The sequence below is a fragment of the Salvelinus sp. IW2-2015 genome, linkage group LG11 (assembly GCF_002910315.2).
Source record: "Salvelinus sp. IW2-2015 linkage group LG11, ASM291031v2, whole genome shotgun sequence".
Classification (NCBI taxonomy): domain Eukaryota; kingdom Metazoa; phylum Chordata; class Actinopteri; order Salmoniformes; family Salmonidae; genus Salvelinus; species Salvelinus sp. IW2-2015.
The window spans coordinates 40,170,849-40,177,808 of NC_036851.1; the positions used below are offsets into that span (position 1 = coordinate 40,170,849).

General features: G+C 43.7%; 1 long non-coding RNA gene across 1 annotated transcript; it reads right to left on the bottom strand.

The window, feature by feature from the left end:
* Positions 1-306: 306 nt before the first annotated feature.
* LOC111970401 (uncharacterized) lies at positions 307-4,857 on the bottom strand. The gene is made up of 3 exons (XR_011480627.1): positions 3,898-4,857; positions 3,523-3,577; positions 307-3,094 (listed from the first exon to the last, which is right to left on the bottom strand). It is a non-coding gene; the product is annotated as an uncharacterized lncRNA (long non-coding RNA).
* Between the last annotated feature and the right edge of the window lie 2,103 nt (positions 4,858-6,960).

Consider the following 6,960-nt stretch of genomic DNA (forward strand, 5'->3'; position numbering starts at 1 on the left):
CATGGTTTTATGTAAACAGGGAGAGACATTTCTAGAAGTTTGTTTATGTGTGTACGGGAAGATAAAAATGAAAAAGAGAAGTGGAGTGTGTTGGCAATTATGTATTTCTGAGCATTGGAGGATATGATTTGGAGGGGGTGTTTTATAGTGTTTTTTATCTGTATCATTGTAAATACATATGGCATGTTACCATTGAAGCAATAAACAATATCTACAACAAATAGTTTTTTTGTATTTATTTAATTGCATGTGTTGAAGATAATGAGTAATGTTGACATGTTCATGTCATTGAGCACCGTTTGCTGATTATCATGAGCAATTTACTAAATGGAACAGAAAGACATTGATTCATATCAATAATTCAGTGAGTGAGAGCATATGGGATATACCCAAGGTGACTGTCCTTCATTTGGATTAGTAAACCTCTAATCTCATTGTCTATCTTCTACCCTTACCTCTCCGAACCACCCGTTTCTCTATCGGTCTCACAATACAACATAATGCAATATGTAACGCAATTCCATGGCTTTGTTCTTCTCAGAGATAATCTGCAGGATACGTGTATCAACTAATCATCATTCTAGTTTTGCTTCACCACACAAACACATGGCCATTCATTCAATCATTCAACCATTCATTCACACGCAATCACATACTCCTAATACACTAAACTCGGAAGAATATAAATCAAATCAAATTTTATTTGTCACAAACACATGTTAAGCAGATGTTATTGCGGGTGTTGCGAAATGCGTGCGTTTCTAGCTCCAACAGTGCAGTAATATCTAACAATTCACAACAATACACACAACCTAAAAGTAAAAGAATGGAATTAAGAAATATATACAAATTAAGAAGAGCAATGTTGGAGTGGATTAGACTAAAATGCAGTAGAATAAAATACAGTATATACATATGAGATGAGTAAAGCAAAAATATGTAAACATTAAAGTGAATAGTGTTCCATTATTAAGTGGCCAATGATTTCAAGTCTATGTATATGGGGCAGCAGCCTGTAAGGTGCAGGGGTAAATACCCGGGTGGAAGCCGCCTAGTGAATGCTATTTAACAGTCTGATGGCCTTGAGATAGAAGCTGTTTTTCAGTCTCTCGGTCCCAGCTTTGATGCACTTGTACTGACCTCGCCTTCTGGATGATAGCAGGGTGAACAGGCTGTGGCTTGGGTGGTTGTTGTCCTTGATGATATTTTTGGCCTTCCTGTGACATTGGGTGATGTAGGTGTCATTGAGAGCAGGTAGTTTGCCCCCGGTGATGCATTGGGCAGACCGCACCACCCTCTGGAGAGCCCTGCAGTTGCGGGCGGTGCAGTTGCCGTACCAGGCAGTGATACAGCCCAACAGGATGCTCTCAATTGCGCATCTGTAAAAGTTTGTGAGGGTTTTAGGTGCCAATCCAAATTTCTTCAGCCTCCTGAGGTTGAAGAGGTGCTGTTGCGCCTTCTTCACCACACTGTCTGTGTGGGTGGACCATTTCAGATCGTCAGTGATGTGTGCGCCGAGGAACTTGAAGCTTTCCACCTGCTCCACTGCGATCCTGTCGATGATCAGTCCACTATCAGCTCCATTGTTTTGCCAACATTGAGTGAGAGGTTATTTTCCTGGCACCACACTCCCAGGGCCCTCACCTCCTCTCTGCAGGCTGTCCTGTCATTGTTGATAATCAGGCCTACTACTGTTGTGTCATCTGCAAACTTGATGATTGAGTTGGAGGCGTGCGTGGCCGTGCAGTCATGAGTGAACATGGAGTACAGGAGGGGGCTGAGCACGCACCCTTGTGGGGCCCCTGTGTTGAGGATCAGCGAAGTGGAAGTCCAGGACCCAGTTGCACAGGGCAGGGTTCAGACCCAGGGCCCCAAGCTTAATGATGAGCTTGGAGGGTACTATGGTGTTGAAGGCTGAGCTATAGTCAATGAACAAYAATCTTACATAGGTATTCCTCTTGTCCAGATGGGATAGGGCAGTGTGCAGTGCGATGGCGATTGCATCATCTGTAGATATATTGGGGCGGTAAGCAAATTGAAGTGGGTTTAGGGTGACAGGTAAGGTAGAGGTGATATGATCCTTAACTAGCCTCTCAAAGCACTTCATGATGACAGAAGTGAGTGCTACTGGGCGATAGTTATTTAGTTCAGTTACCTTTGCTTTCTTGCGTACAGGAACAATGGTGGACATCTTAAAGCGAGTGGGGACAGCAGCCTGGTATAGGGAGAGATCGAATATGTCCGTAAACACTCCAGCCAGCTGGTCTGCGCATGCTCTGAGGACGCAGCTAGGGATGCCGTCTGGGCCGGCAGCCTTGCGAGGGTTAACACGCTTAAATGTCGGCCACGGTCAGCCACGGAGGAGAGCCCACAGTCCTTGGTAGCGGGCTGCATTGGTGGTACTGTGTTATCCTCAAAGCGGGCGAAGAACGTGTTTAGCTTGTCCGGAAGCAAGACGTCGGTGTCCACAAAGTGGCTGGTTTTCCCTTTGTAGTCCGTGATTGTCTGTAGACCCTGCCACATTCGTCTTGTGTCTGAGCTGTTGAATTGCGACTCCACTTTGTCTCTATACTCTATAATGATGCACAGGCCACAGTCAAATTAAGTGGGGTGTTTATTAGACAGGGTATTAAATCAACAGGAAGTTATTTAGCGTACCACTCTCCAGTCTCGATACCATCAAAGAGAGTAGAAGAGTATCTACCACATGATAAATGGAACATTTACAATGACATACAGTAGCTGTCAAGCAGGGAATTCTGGGAGATACAAGAGGTCAATCTAAGGGCTGCTTAAAAAACACAAAAACATGACAGACAACCGCAATATAATATTATTGTAATATTTGCCATTTAGCAGACGCTTTGTCCAAGCGTGTGCATACATTTTTGTATAGGAGACCCAAGTGGGAATCGAACCAATGTTCAAAATGGGAGGAACGTCCTTTTGTCCTCATCACGTCACCATCATCACAGTCTCTGCACAAGTCACCAAAGATGAATTCTCATTCTGTGTTGCGGCGATGGAAATCCCTGATATCCTCACACTCAGTCTCAAAGTGTGTCGTGGCGTCATAGGAGCGAGACACAAAGATCTGAACAAGGGAGATGGGATCAAAATAAACAACACCGGAGTCTCCTCAATTTGTAATCCTGGTACAACTCAATGGCCTAGAATATTGAAACAATTTTGATATATTATAGTGAATTCGGTGGGTATCCTCGACCAGGGCTTGAACCCAGGTCCAGCGACTGTCAACCCCTTAGCAGTTACACCAAGAGATCCAAACCTCTCAAAAAGGTTGCTAGGTGTTGGCTTAAGGTCGATACACTACCCCCTTTCTTTCAGGATAGCGTGTCCCCATGCTTCTCTATTCCAAGTCCTTAACGTGTGTATCAATTAAGGGAGTATCCCCGACCAGGACCTGAAACCTGACTCGAACACCAAAAGATCTGAACCTCTTGGCGAGGTCACTAGGTGTGGGGTTAAGGACAATAAAATATATTGAAGGTAGCCCCTTACCTGACTTTTCCTTCCATCAGCGATGGGGACCATCATGTTGCTGACAGAAACAAATCTGTAAACCAATCACATTAATTCTTTAGTGTATTCTTTTGTGTGTGAAATTGGTTGTGTGTCATTACAATACACTGTACATATGATTCTAAATGTAACAGTAGGTTGTGTGAAACTTAAAAAAATATATATATACTTTTAAGGATATTTTCTGACTCTATTGAACAGATAGAGAGAGGATGACCGTGGAGAAAGCTATAGAGAGGTTGTGTCAAAGGGCAGTAGCCGGATTCAAACATATGCCAACACCGCAAACATTTGTGCCGGGGGCTATGGCTAAGACTGCAAGAACACCTTAGGCCACGGTTGTGTAGAACTTACCTCTGATGAATGGGCTCCAGCAGTTCCATCCCAGGCTGCACTTACTTCTCTGGGTTACTGGTCTCTACAGTGGTGCTCACCATGGCGATATACATCCCCGATGACGCCATGTTGTTAGCGTTGTACACCATACATACAGTGGGGCAAAAAAGTATTTAGTCAGCCACCAATTGTGCAAGTTCTCCCACTTAAAAAGATGAGAGAGGCCTGTAATTTTCATCATAGGTACACTTCAACTATGACAGACAAAATGAGAAAAAAATCCAGAAAATCACATTGTAGGATTTCTAATGAATCTTTTTTGCAAATTATGGTGGAAAATAAGTATTTGGTCACCTACAAACAAGCAAGATTTCTGGCTCTCACAGCCCTGTAACTTCTTCTTTAAGAGGCTCCTCTGTCCTCCACTCGTTACCTGTATTAATGGCACCTGTTTGAACTTGTTATCAGTATAAAAGACACCTGTCCACAACCTCAAACAGTCACACTCCAAACTCCACTATGGCCAAGACCAAAGAGCTGTCAAAGGACACCAGAAACAAAATTGTAGACCTGCACCAGGCTGGGAAGACTGAATCTGCAATAGGTAAGCAGCTTGGTTTGAAGAAATCAACTGTGGGAGCAATTATTAGGAAATGGAAGACATACAAGACCACTGATAATCTCCCTCGATCTGGGGCTCCACGCAAGATCTCACCCGTGGGGTCAAAATGATCACAAGAACGGTGAGCAAAATCCCAGAACCACACGGGGGACCTAGTGATGACCTGCAGAGAGCTGGGACTAAAGTAACAAAGCCTACCATCAGTAACACACTACGCCGCCAGAGACTCAAATCCTGCAGTGACAGACATGTCCCCCTGCTTAAGCCAGTAAATGTCCAGGCCGTCTGAAGTTTGCTAGAGAGCATTTGGATGATCCAGAAGAAGATGGGGAGAATGTCATATGGTCAGATGAAACCAAAATATACTTTTTGGTAAAAACTCAACTCGTCGTGTTTGGAGGACAAAGAATGCTGAGTTGCATCCAAAGAACACCATACTACTGTGAAGATGGGGGTGGAAACATCATGCTTTGGGCTGTTTTTCTGCAAAGGGACCAGGACGACTGATCCGTGTAAAGGAAAGAATGAATGGGGCCATGTATCGTGAGTTTTTTGAGTGAAAACCTCCTTCCATCAGCAAGGGCATTGAAGATGAAACGTGGCTGGGTCTTTCAGCATGACAATGATCCCAAACACACCGCCGGGCAACGAAGGAGTGGCTTCGTAAGAAGCATTTCAAGGTCCTGGAGTGGCCTAGCCAGTCTCCGATCTCAACCCCATAGAAAATCTTTGGAGGGAGTTGAAAGTCCGTGTTGCCCAGCAACAGCCCCAAAACATCACGGCTCTAGAGGAGATCTGCATGGAGGAATGGGCCAAAATACCAGCAACAGTGCGTGAAAACCTTGTGAAGACTTACAGAAAACGTTTGACCTCTGTCATTGCCAACAAAGGGTATATAACAAAGTATTGAGATAAACTTTTGTTTATTGACCAAATACTTATTTTCCACCATAATTTGCAAATAAATTCATWAAAAATCCTACAATGTGATTTTCTAATTTTGTCTGTCATAGTTGARGTGTACCTATGATGAAAATTACAGGCCTCTCTCATCTTTTTAAGTGGGAGAACTTGCACAATTGGTGGCTGACTAAATATTTTTTCTGTAGATGTCTGAAAAACAAATAGGGTCAAGTTATGATTAATCCCAAGTCTAACATATTGTATTCACATTTAACCGGTTTGGTATTTGGGGTATGCCTTTGTCTAACTTCTGGTGTATTTATTGTGCCATACCTCATTTCCTGTGGACTTTGCTTGAGGGATGATGATTTGGCAATACACATGGGTGTATTTGATTGGATGATTCAGTGAACAGATGACCTGTGTAACCTGGCCCACCTTCTTCACCCAGCACGTAGCTGGGGTGAGAGATCAAATCAAATATATTTATATAGCCCTTCTTACATCAGCTGATATCTCAAAGTGCTGTACAGAAACCCAGCCTAGATCAGCTGTTTACAGTGAAACGGCTTGATAAAGAGAGAAATATTAGGTTCTACTTCTACTAATTTACCCTACTGACATTCAGCCCACTTTCCTGTAATTCATGTACTACCATTTCTCATTCATTCATCCATTCATCCATTAATTCCCTCTTCAACACTCTCTTTCTCTCTTATCCACTCTCTACTTCACCAACCACTCACTGCTCCTTCAGATTTCACTGCTACACCTTTGTCCTTGTCCATCACAATCTCTTCCACCTTTCTGTTTAACATGTAGGTCCCTCCATGCACTTAACATGAGACACACAGGAATAGTGAGGGTTTACTTTGGGGACATATACAACACCATCATAAAAACACTTGATGTTATTGTATTAATGCAGTCTTGAGCGCCTGCATGTGTGTGTGTAATACCTGGCAAAGCCCTTGGGTAGTTATCCTAGCCCACACAATGGAAAGAGGCAGGGACTGCAGTTTTAGCGAGCCATAAACTCAGAATACAGCTTGAGCCGTCTTATGGTCTGGATGCACGGCTGGTCCAAGTAGCTGTGAGGGCAGGGACACGACCATGGAGATTCGAAAAGTTTGCATCTTGGCTTCAATTTATATTCTGTTGAGTTGTGGCGTATACTTTAGAGAATATGTGTGTGTGTGCGTGCCTGTCTGTTTTTCTGTCTGTTTAACATTTGTACTGACTCGTCACTGCGGTACAGGGCCAAGACATGGCCAGGGAATTCCATGATGTCTGGTCCCAGGTTGAAATGGCGGAACAACTTTCTCATGCTGGTCCATGTCCTGGTGGGTACGCAGGTCACCCTCCTCAAAGTTCAGGATGAACAGGAGCAGCTTCCTGAACCTGTGCTTGTCAAACAACCCCATCAGATCTGTAACACAAACCATGTTACATCCACAGTAGAGGTCGACCGATTAATCGGAATGGCCGATTGATCGGGGCCGATTTCAAGTTTTCATAACAATCGGAAATCGTTATTTTTGGGCGCCGTTTTTTTT